The sequence below is a fragment of the Saimiri boliviensis genome, chromosome 6 (assembly GCF_048565385.1).
Source record: "Saimiri boliviensis isolate mSaiBol1 chromosome 6, mSaiBol1.pri, whole genome shotgun sequence".
Classification (NCBI taxonomy): Eukaryota; Metazoa; Chordata; class Mammalia; order Primates; family Cebidae; genus Saimiri; species Saimiri boliviensis.
The window spans coordinates 767,499-780,675 of NC_133454.1; positions in this window are offsets into that span (position 1 = coordinate 767,499).

The window sequence follows — 13,177 nt, forward strand, 5'->3', positions numbered from 1 at the left end:
GAAGAGGACTCCCATTTCCCCTCGAACCCAAAGACACAGCAAAAGTAGCTTTCTCTTTGAAGAGCACACAAATTTTTCAAAATACACAGCTAATAAAGCACTTAAAGCGGGGACCATTTTAGCTGTGTATTCTGAAAAACATGTCTAGCATTCAAAGCACGGACAGTTTAAGCTGTGTATTTTCAAAAAGTTGTCTCTACCTGCCATAGCTCATGAAGTCAAAACGAGTGAGCTGTGTCCCCTTGATTTGAGCATTCTTTTAGTAAGAAAGGATTAAGTTCAATTTTAATTTTGGAAAACTGCTTCTCATCTTGTCAATCAGCTGTCAGTTTTGTGTGTTAATTTCTAGGAGAGGTAATAGAGTCAATCCAAATCCAAAGGTGTATTCAAGTCCAGATTGACAAGTCAAACCAAGAAAGCAGGCACTGAGCTGGCAGAGGGATCTTTTCCCAGTGGGCGTTAAGGCCCACATAAATCCCTGTGAAGGAATCGGGAATCAGAGACAGAAAGGGACTCGCCTAAGGCTTGTCACATGAACGTGCCTGGCAGACTGACTGGCAGAGGGCTGGAAATCAAATCCAAATCTTCGGACGTGTAATTTCACAGGGTGCACCGCCTCCCCCAGGCCCAATGTGACACTTCAATGGCTTAACGAGGGCTTGACGGGATGGATGTCAACATGAAAAGACATTCGATTCCATCGGACCTGTCTTTGGCCCATTGTCTCTAAGGAGAATGTGCCTGGTTCAAATTCTCACTTTGCTTCTCACCTGAGAGATGTGACCTCAGTGGTCAATGGGAAATGAGCTGGTTTCAGTCACCAACCTCTCACTCATCACCAAGAAAATTCCTTTCAACCATACATGGATTGTGTTTTCAGGAGTGCTGGGCTTCATCCACAGTTGTGAGTAACATGCTAAAAGAGGAAAAAAGATTTGCTGCTCAGGAATGGAGACAGAAATACAGACACACACACACAGACACACACACACACACACACACACACACACACACACACACGACACAAAAATCACCCAAACACAGGCCGCACACACAACTGCTCGTGTTCAGCAAAATACTTAGTGGTATGAGGTGGGATTTGAACCCGTCCATGTTCCAAAGGAAGACACACCTTTTGCTATTTCACCCGTCTATTCTCGTAGGGAATGTGAATAATTCTTTCAGACATGGCTCATGATGACAGGGACCACTCTCATTTCACCCTCAGAGGCAGACAAGAGGACTGCAAAGGACTCAGGTGTCGTCCCTGCTGACTGAAGAGGACTCCCATTTCCCCTCGAACCCAAAGACACAGCAAAAGTAGCTTTCTCTTTGAAGAGCACACAACTTTTTCAAAATACACAGCTAAAACGGTCCCGCTTTAACTGCTAAAGCACTTAAAACTGAAAAACATGTCTAGCATTCAAAGCACGGACAGTTTTAGCTGTGTATTTTCAAAATTTTTCTCTACCTGCCATAGCTCATGAAGTCAAAACGAGTGAGCTGTGTCCCCTTGATTTGAGCATTCTTTTAGTAAGAAAGGATTAAGTTCAATTTGAATTTTGGAAAACTGCTTCTCATCTTGTCAATCAGCTGTCAGTTTTGTGTGTTAATTTCTAGGAGAGGTAATAGAGTCAATCCAAATCCAAAGGTGTATTCAAGTCCAGATTGACAAGTCAAACCAAGAAAGCAGGCACTGAGCTGGCAGAGGGATCTTTTCCCAGTGGGCGTTAAGGCCCACATAAATCCCTGTGAAGGAATCGGGAATCAGAGACAGAAAGGGACTCGCCTAAGGCTTGTCACATGAACGTGCCTGACAGACTGACTGGCAGAGGGCTGGAAATCAAATCCAAATCTTCGGACGTGTAATTTCACAGGGTGCACCGCCTCCCCCAGGCCCAATGTGACACTTCAATGGCTTAACGAGGGCTTGACGGGATGGATGTCAACATGAAAAGACATTCGATTCCATCGGACCTGTCTTTGGCCCATTGTCTCTAAGGAGAATGTGCCTGGTTCAAATTCTCACTTTGCTTCTCACCTGAGAGATGTGACCTCAGTGGTCAATGGGAAATGAGCTGGTTTCAGTCACCAACCTCTCACTCATCACCAAGAAAATTCCCTTCAACCATACATGGATTGTGTTTTCAGGAGTGCTGGGCTTCATCCACAGTTGTGAGTAACATGCTAAAAGAGGAAAAAAGATTTGCTGCTCAGGAATGGAGACAGAAATACAGACACACACACACAGACACACACACACACACACACACACACACACACACACACGACACAAAAATCACCCAAACACAGGCCGCACACACAACTGCTCGTGTTCAGCAAAATACTTAGTGGTATGAGGTGGGATTTGAACCCGTCCATGTTCCAAAGGAAGACACACCTTTTGCTATTTCACCCGTCTATTCTCGTAGGGAATGTGAATAATTCTTTCAGACATGGCTCATGATGACAGGGACCACTCTCATTTCACCCTCAGAGGCAGACAAGAGGACTGCAAAGGACTCAGGTGTCGTCCCTGCTGACTGAAGAGGACTCCCATTTCCCCTCGAACCCAAAGACACAGCAAAAGTAGCTTTCTCTTTGAAGAGCACACAACTTTTTCAAAATACACAGCTAAAACGGTCCCGCTTTAACTGCTAAAGCACTTAAAACTGAAAAACATGTCTAGCATTCAAAGCACGGACAGTTTTAGCTGTGTATTTTCAAAATTTTTCTCTACCTGCCATAGCTCATGAAGTCAAAACGAGTGAGCTGTGTCCCCTTGATTTGAGCATTCTTTTAGTAAGAAAGGATTAAGTTCAATTTGAATTTTGGAAAACTGCTTCTCATCTTGTCAATCAGCTGTCAGTTTTGTGTGTTAATTTCTAGGAGAGGTTATAGGGTCAATCCAAAACCAAAGGTGTATTCAAGTCCAGATTGACAAGTCAAACCAAGAAAGCAGGCACTGAGCTGGCAGAGGGATCTTTTCCCAGTGGGCGTTAAGGCCCACATAAATCCCTGTGAAGGAATCGGGAATCAGAGACAGAAAGGGACTCACCTAAGGATTGTCACATGAAAGTGCCTGGCAGACTGACTGGCAGAGGGCTGGAAATCAAATCCAAATCTTCGGACGTGTAATTTCACAGGGTGCACCGCCTCCCCCAGGCCCAATGTGACACTTCAATGGCTTAACGAGGGCTTGACGGGATGGATGTCAACATGAAAAGACATTCGATTCCATCGGACCTGTCTTTGGCCCATTGTCTCTAAGGAGAATGTGCCGGGTTCAAATTCTCACTTTGCTTCTCACCTGAGAGATGTGATCTCAGTGGTCAATGGGAAATGTGCTGGTTTCAGTCACCAACCTCTCACTCATCACCAAGAAAATTTCCTTCAACCATACATGGATTGTGTTTTCAGGAGTGCTGGGCTTCATCCAGAGTTGTGAGTAACATGCTAAAAGAGGAAAAAAGATTTGCTGCTCAGGAATGGAGACAGAAATACAGACACACACACACACACACAAACACACACACACACACACACACGACACAAAAATCACCCAAACACAGGCCGCACACACAACTGCTCGTGTTCAGCAAAATACTTAGTGGTATGAGGTGGGCTTTGAACCCGTCCATGATCCAAAGGAAGACACACCTTTTGCTATTTCACCCATCTATTCTCGTAGGGAATGTGAATAATTCTTTCAGACATGGCTCATGATGACAGGGACCACTCTCATTTCACACTCAGAGGCAGACAAGAGGACTGCAAAGGACTCAGGTGTTGTCCCTGCTGACTGAAGAGGACTCCCATTTCCCCTCGAACCCAAAGACACAGCAAAAGTAGCTTTCTCTTTGAAGAGCACACAACTTTTTCAAAATACACAGCTAATAAAGCACTTAAAGCGGGGACCGTTTTAGCTTTGTATTCTGAAAAACATGTCTAGCATTCAAAGCACGGACAGTTTTAGCTGTGTATTTTCAAAAAGTTGTCTCTACCTGCCATAGCTCATGAAGTCAAAACGAGTGAGCTGTGTCCCCTTGATTTGAGCATTCTTTTAGTAAGAAAGGATTAAGTTCAATTTGAATTTTGGAAAACTGCTTCTCATCTTGTCAATAAGCTGTCAGTTTTGTGTGTTAATTTCTAGGAGAGGTAATAGAGTCAATCCAAAACCAAAGGTGTACTCAAGTCCAGATTGACAAGTCAAACCAAGAAAGCAGGCACTGAGCTGGCAGAGGGATCTTTTCCCAGTGGGCGTTAAGGCCCACATAAATCCCTGTGAAGGAATCGGGAATCAGAGACAGAAAGGGACTCGCCTAAGGCTTGTCACATGAAAGTGCCTGGCAGACTGACTGGCAGAGGGCTGGAAATCAAATCCAAATCTTCGGACGTGCAATTTCACAGGGTGCACCGCCTCCCCCAGGCCCAATGTGACACTTCAATGGCTTAACGAGGGCTTGACGGGATGGATGTCAACATGAAAAGACATTCGATTCCATCGGACCTGTCTTTGGCCCATTGTCTCTAAGGAGAATGTGCCTGGTTCAAATTCTCACTTTGCTTCTCACCTGAGAGATGTGACCTCAGTGGTCAATGCGAAATGAGCTGGTTTCAGTCACCAACCTCTCACTCATCACCAAGAAAATTTCCTTCAACCATACATGGATTGTGTTTTCTGGAGTGCTGGGCTTCATCCACAGTTGTGAGTCACATGCTAAAAGAGGAAAAAAGATTTGCTGCTCCGGAATGGAGACAGAAATACAGACACACACACACAGACACACACAGACACACAAACACACACACACACACACGACACAAAAACCACCAAAACACAGGAAGCAGACACAACTGCTCGTGTTCAGCAAATTACTTAGTGGTATGAGGTGGGCTTTGAACCCGTCCATGCTCCAAAGGAAGACACACCTTTTGCTATTTCACCCGTCTATTCTCGTAGGGAATGTGAATAATTCTTTCAGACATGGCTCATGATGACAGGGACCACTCTCATTTCACCCTCAGAGGCAGACAAGTGGACTGCAAAGGACTCAGGTGTCGTCCCTGCTGACTGAAGAGGACTCCCATTTCCCCTCGAACCCAAAGACACAGAAAAAGTAGCTTTCTCTTTGAAGAGCACACAACTTTTTCAAAATACACAGCTAAAACGGTCCCACTTTAACTGCTAAAGCACTTAAAACTGAAAAACATGTCTAGCATTCAAAGCACGAAAAGTTTCAGCTGTGTATTTTCAAAAAGTTTTCTCTACCTGCCATAGCTCATGAAGTCAAAACGAGTGAGCTGTGTCCCCTTGATTTGAGCATTCTTTTAGTAAGAAAGGATTAAGTTCAATTTGAATTTTGGAAAACTGCTTCTCATCTTGTCAATCAGCTGTCAGTTTTGTGTGTTAATTTCTAGGAGAGGTAATAGAGTCAATCCAAAACCAAAGGTGTATTCAAGTCCAGATTGACAAGTCAAACCGAGAAAGCAGTCACTGAGCTGGCAGAGGGATCTTTTCCCAGTGGGCGTTAAGGCCCACATAAATCCCTGTGAAGGAATCGGGAATCAGAGACAGAAAGGGACTCGCCTAAGGCTTGTCACATGAACGTGCCTGGCAGACTGACTGGCAGAGGGCTGGAAATCAAATCCAAATCTTCGGACGTGTAATTTCACAGGGGGCACCGCCTCCCCCAGGCCCAATGTGACACTTCAATGGCTTAACGAGGGCTTGACGGGATGGATGTCAACATGAAAAGACATTCGATTCCATCGGACTTGTCTTTGGCCCATTGTCTCTAAGGAGAATGTGCCTGGTTCAAATTCTCACTTTGCTTCTCACCTGAGAGATGTGACCTCAGTGGTCAATGGGAAATGAGCTGGTTTCAGTCACCAACCTCTCCCTCATCACCAAGAAAATTTCCTTCAACCATACATGGATTGTGTTTTCAGGAGTGCTGGGCTTCATCCACAGTTGTGAGTAACATGCTAAAAGAGGAAAAAAGATTTGCTGCTCAGGAATGGAGACAGAAATACAGACACACACACACAGACACACACACACACACACACACACACAAACACACAGGACACAAAAATCACCCAAACACAGGCCGCACACACAACTGCTCGTGTTCAGCAAAATACTTAGTGGTATGAGGTGGGCTTTGAACCCGTCCATGCTCCAAAGGAAGACACACATTTTGCTATTTCACCTGTCTATTCTCGAAGGGAATGTGAAAAATTCTTTCAGACATGGCTCATGATGACAGGGACCACTCTCATTTCACCCTCAGAGGCAGACAAGAGGACTGCAAAGGACTCAGGTGTCGTCCCTGCTGACTGAAGAGGACTCCCATTTCCCCTCGAACCCAAAGACACAGCAAAAGTAGCTTTCTCTTTGAAGAGCACACAACTTTTTCAAAATACACAGCTAAAACGGTCCCCGCTTTAAGTGCTTTAGCACTTAAAGCGGGGACCGTTTTAGCTGTGTATTCTGAAAAACATGTCTAGCATTCAAAGCACGGACAGTTTTAGCTGTGTATTTTCAAAAAGTTGTCTCTACCTGCCATAGCTCATGAAGTCAAAACGAGTGAGCTGTGTCCCCTTGATTTGAGCATTCTTTTAGTAAGAAAGGATTAAGTTCAATTTGAATTTTGGAAAACTGCTTCTCATCTTGTCAATCAGCTGTCAGTTTTGTGTGTTAATTTCTAGGAGAGGTAATAGAGTCAATCCAAAACCAAAGGTGTATTCAAGTCCAGATTGACAAGTCAAACCAAGAAAGCAGGCACTGAGCTGGCAGAGGGATCTTTTCCCAGTGGGCGTTAAGGCCCACATAAATCCCTGTGAAGGAATCGGGAATCAGAGACAGAAAGGGACTCGCCTAAGGCTTGTCACATGAAAGTGCCTGGCAGACTGACTGGCAGAGGGCTGGAAATCAAATCCAAATCTTCGGACGTGTAATTTCACAGGGTGCACCGCCTCCCCCAGGCCCAATGTGACACTTCAATGGCTTAACGAGGGCTTGACGGGATGGATGTCGACATGAAAAGACATTCGATTCCATCGGACCTGTCTTTGGCCCATTGTCTCTAAGGAGAATGTGCCTGGTTCAAATTCTCACTTTGCTTCTCACTTGAGAGATGTGACCTCAGTGGTCAATGGGAAATGAGCTGGTTTCAGTCACCAACTTCACACTAATCACCAAGAAAATTTCCTTCAACCATACATGGATTGTGTTTTCAGGAGTGCTGGGCTTCATCCACAGTTGTGAGTAACATGCTAAAAGAGGAAAAAAGATTTGCTGCTCAGGAATGCAGACAGAAATACAGACACACACACACAGACACACACACACACACACACATGACACAAAAATCTCCCAAACACAGGCCGCACACACAACTGCTCGTGTTCAGCAAAATACTTAGTGGTATGAGGTGGGCTTTGAACCCGTCCATGCTCCAAAGGAAGACACACCTTTTGCTATTTCACCCGTCTATTCTCGTAGGGAATGTGAATAATTCTTTCAGACATGGCTCATGATGACAGGGACCACACTCATTTCACCCTCAGAGGCAGACAAGAGGACTGCAAAGGACTCAGGTGTCGTCCCTGCTGACTGAAGAGGACTCCCATTTCCCCTCGAACCCAAAGACACAGCAAAAGTAGCTTTCTCTTTGAAGAGCACACAACTTTTTCAAAATACACAGCTAAAACGGTCCCCGCTTTAAGTGCTTTAGCACTTAAAGCGGGGACCGTTTTAGCTGTGTATTCTGAAAAACATGTCTAGCATTCAAAGCACGGACAGTTTTAGCTGTGTATTTTCAAAAAGTTGTCTCTACCTGCCATAGCTCATGAAGTCAAAACGAGTGAGCTGTGTCCCCTTGATTTGAGCATTCTTTTAGTAAGAAAGGATTAAGTTCAATTTGAATTTTGGAAAACTGCTTCTCATATTGTCAATCAGCTGTCAGTTTTGTGTGTTAATTTCTCAGAGAGGTAATAGAGTCAATCCAAAACCAAAGGTGTATTCATGTCCAGATTGACAAGTCAAACCAAGAAAGCAGGCACTGAGCTGGCAGAGGGATCTTTTCCCAGTGGGCGTTAAGGCCCACATAAATCCCTGTGAAGGAATCGGGAATCAGAGACAGAAAGGGACTCGCCTAAGGCTTGTCACATGAAAGTGCCTGGCAGACTGACTGGCAGAGGGCTGGAAATCAAATCCAAATCTTCGGACGTGTAATTTCACAGGGTGCACCGCCTCCACCAGGCCCAATATGACACTTCAATGGCTTAACGAGGGCTTGACGGGATGGATGTCAACATGAAAAGACATTCCATTCCATCGGACCAGTCTTTGGCCCATTGTCTCTAAGTAGAATGTGCCTGGTTCAAATTCTCACTTTGCTTCTCACCTGAGAGATGTGACCTCAGTGGTCAATGGGAAATGAGCTGGTTTCAGTCACCAACCTGTCACTCATCACCAAGAAAATTTCCTTCAACCATACATGGATTGTGTTTTCACGAGTGCTGGGCTTCATCCACAGTTGTGAGTAACATGCTAAAAGAGGAAAAAAGATTTGCTGCTCAGGAATGGAGACAGAAATACAGACACACACACACAGACACACACACACAAACCCACATGACACAAAAATCACCCAAACACAGGCCGCACACACAACTGCTCGTGTTCAGCAAAATACTTAGTGGTATGAGGTGGGCTTTGAACCCGTCCATGCTCCAAAGGAAGACACACCTTTTGCTATTTCACCCGTCTATTCTCGTAGAGAATGTGAATAATTCTTTCAGACATGGCTCATGATGACAGGGACCACTCTCATTTCACCCTCAGAGGCAGACAAGTGGACTGCAAAGGACTCAGGTGTCATCCCTGCTGACTGAAGAGGACTCCCATTTCCCCTCGAACCCAAAGACACAGCAAAAGTAGCTTTCTCTTTGAAGAGCACACAACTTTTTCAAAATACACAGCTAAAACGGTCCCCGCTTTAAGTGCTTTAGCACTTAAAGCGGGGACCGTTTTAGCTGTGTATTCTGAAAAACATGTCTAGCATTCAAAGCACGGACAGTTTTAGCTGTGTATTTTCAAAAAGTTGTCTCTACCTGCCATAGCTCATGAAGTCAAAACGAGTGAGCTGTGTCCCCTTGATTGGAGCATTCTTTTAGTAAGAAAGGATTAAGTTCAATTTGAATTTTGGAAAACTGCTTCTCATCTTGTCAATCAGCTGTCAGTTTTGTGTGTTAATTTCTAGGAGAGGTAATAGAGTCAATCCAAAACCAAAGGTGTATTCAAGTCCAGATTGACAAGTCAAACCAAGAAAGCAGGCACTGAGCTGGCAGAGGGATCTTTTCCCAGTGGGCGTTAAGGCCCACATAAATCCCTGTGAAGGAATCGGGAATCAGAGACAGAAAGGGACTCGCCTAAGGCTTGTCACATGAAAGTGCCTGGCAGACTGACTGGCAGAGGGCTGGAAATCAAATCCAAATCTTCGGACGTGTAATTTCACAGGGTGCACCGCCTCCCCCAGGCCCAATGTGACACTTCAATGGCTTAACGAGGGCTTGACGGGATGGATGTCGACATGAAAAGACATTCGATTCCATCGGACCTGTCTTTGGCCCATTGTCTCTAAGGAGAATGTGCCTGGTTCAAATTCTCACTTTGCTTCTCACTTGAGAGATGCGACCTCAGTGGTCAATGGGAAATGAGCTGGTTTCAGTCACGAACCTCTCACTCATCACCAAGTAAATTTCCTTCAACCATACATGGATTGTGTTTTCAGGAGTGCTGGGCTTCATCCACAGTTGTGAGTAACATGCTAAAAGAGGAAAAAAGATTTGCTGCTCAGGAATGGAGACAGAAATACAGACACACACACACAGACACACACACACACACACACACACACACACACACGACACAAAAATCACCCAAACACAGGCCGCACACACAACTGCTCGTCTTCAGCAAAATACTTAGTGGTATGAGGTGGGCTTTGAACCCGTCCATGCTCCAAAGGAAGACACACCTTTTGATATTTCACCAGTCTATTCTCGTACGGAATGTGAATAATTCTTTCAGACATGGCTCATGATGACAGGGACCACTCTCATTTCACCCTCAGAGGCAGACAAGAGGACTGCAAAGGACTCAGGTGTCGTCCCTGCTGACTGAAGAGGACTCCCATTTCCCCTCGAACCCAAAGACACAGCAAAAGTAGCTTTCTCTTTGAAGAGCACACAACTTTTTCAAAATACACAGCTAAAACGGTGCCCGCTTTAAGTGATAAATCACTTATGCGGGGACCGTTTTAGCTGTGTATTCTGAAAAACATTTCTAGCATTCAAAGCACGGACAGTTTTAGCTGTGTATTTTCAAAAAGTTGTCTCTACCTGCCATAGCTCATGAAGTCAAAACGAGTGAGCTGTGTCCCCTTGATTTGAGCATTCTTTTAGTAAGAAAGGATTAAGTTCAATTTGAATTTTGGAAAACTGCTTCTCATCTTGTCAATCAGCTGTCAGTTTTGTGTGTTAATTTCTAGGAGAGGTAATAGAGTCAATCCAAAACCAAAGGTGTATTCAAGTCCAGATTGACAAGTCAAACCAAGAAAGCAGGCACTGAGCTGGCAGAGGGATCTTTTCCCAGTGGGCGTTAAGGCCCACATAAATCCCTGTGAAGGAATCGGGAATCAGAGACAGAAAGGGACTCGCCTAAGGCTTGTCACAAGAAAGTGCCTGGCAGACTGACTGGCAGAGGGCTGGAAATCAAATCCAAATCTTCGGACGTGTAATTTCACAGGGTGCACCGCCTCCCCCAGGCCCAATGTGACACTTCAATGGCTTAACGAGGGCTTGACCGGATGGATGTCAACATGAAAAGACATTCGATTCCATCGGAGTTGTCTTTGGCCCATTGTCTCTAAGGAGAATGTGCCTGGTTCAAATTCTCACTTTGCTTCTCACCTGAGAGATGCGACCTCAGTGGTCAATGGGAAATGAGCTGGTTTCAGTCACCAACCTCTCACTCATCACCAAGAAAATTCCCTTCAACCATACATGGATTGTGTTTTCAGGAGTGCTGGGCTTCATCCACAGTTGTGAGTAACATGCTAAAAGAGGAAAAAAGATTTGCTGCTCAGGAATGGAGACAGAAATACAAACACACACACACAGACACACACACACACACACACACATACACACACACACATGACACAAAAATCACCCAAACACAGGCCGCACACACAACTGCTCGTGTTCAGCAAAATACTTAGTGGTATGAGGTGGGCTTTGAACCCGTCCATGCTCCAAAGGAAGACCCAACTTTTGCTATTTCACCCGTCTATTCTCGTAGGGAATGTGAATAATTCTTTCAGACATGGCTCTTGATGACAGGGACCACTCTCATTTCACCCTCAGAGGCAGAAAAGAGGACTGCAAAGGACTCAGGTGTCATCCCTGCTGACTGAAGAGGACTCCCATTTCCCCTCGAACCCAAAGACACAGCAAAAGTAGCTTTCTCTTTGAAGAGCACACAACTTTTTCAAAATACACAGCTAAAACGGTCCCCGCTTTAAGTGCTTTAGCACCTAAAGCGGGGACCGTTTTAGCTGTGTATTCTGAAAAACATGTCTAGCATTCAAAGCACGGACAGTTTTAGCTGTGTATTTTCAAAAAGTTGTCTCTACCTGTCATAGCTCATGAAGTCAAAACGAGTGAGCTGTGTCCCCTTGATTTGAGCATTCTTTTAGTAAGAAAGGATTAAGTTCAATTTGAATTTTGGAAAGCTGCTTCTCATCTTGTCAATCAGCTGTCAGTTTTGTGTGTTAATTTCTAGGAGAGGTAATAGAGTCAATCCAAAACCAAAGGTGTATTCAAGTCCAGATTGACAAGTCAAACCAAGAAAGCAGGCACTGAGCTGGCAGAGGGATCTTTTCCCAGTGGGCGTTAAGGCCCACATAAATCCCTGTGAAGGAATCGGGAATCAGAGACAGAAAGGGACTCGCCTAAGGCTTGTCACATGAAAGTGCCTGGCAGACTGACTGGCAGAGGGCTGGAAATCAAATCCAAATCTTCGGACGTGTAATTTCACAGGGTGCACCCCCTCCCCCAGGCCCAATGTGACACTTCAATGGCTTAACGAGGGCTTGACGGGATGGATGTCGACATGAAAAGACATTCGATTCCATCGGACCTGTCTTTGGCCCATTGTCTCTAAGGAGAATGTGCCTGGTTCAAATTCTCACTTTGCTTCTCACTTGACAGATGCGACCTCAGTGGTCAATGGGAAATGAGCTGGTTTCAGTCACCAACCTCTCACTCATCACCAAGTAAATTTCCTTCAACCATACATGGATTGTGTTTTCAGGAGTGCTGGGCTTCATCCACAGTTGTGAGTAACATGCTAAAAGAGGAAAAAAGATTTACTGCTCAGGAATGGAGACAGAAATACAGACACACACACACAGACACAAACACACACAAACACACACACACACACACGCACATGACACAAAAATCACCCAAACACAGGCCGCACACACAACTGCTCGTGTTCAGCAAAATATTTATTGGTATGAGGTGGGCTTTGAACCCGTCCATGCTCCAAAGGAAGACACACCTTTTGCTATTTCACCCGTCTATTCTCGTAGGGAATGTGAATAATTCTTTCAGACATGGCTCATGATGACAGGGACCACTCTCATTTCACACTCAGAGGCAGACAAGAGGACTGCAAAGGACTCAGGTGTTGTCCCTGCTGACTGAAGAGGACTCCCATTTCCCCTCGAACCCAAAGACACAGCAAAAGTAGCTTTCTCTTTGAAGAGCACACAACTTTTTCAAAATACACAGCTAATAAAGCACTTAAAGCGGGGACCGTTTTAGCTTTGTATTCTGAAAAACATGTCTAGCATTCAAAGCACGGACGGTTTTAGCTGTGTATTTTCAAAAAGTTGTCTCTACCTGCCATAGCTCATGAAGTCAAAACGAGTGAGCTGTGTCCCCTTTATTTGAGCATTCTTTTAGTAAGAAAGGATTAAGTTCAATTTGAATTTTGGAAAACTGCTTCTCATCTTGTCAATCAGCTGTCAGTTTTGTGTGTTAATTTCTAGGAGAGGTAATAGAGTCAATCCAAAACCAAAGGTGTACTCAAGTC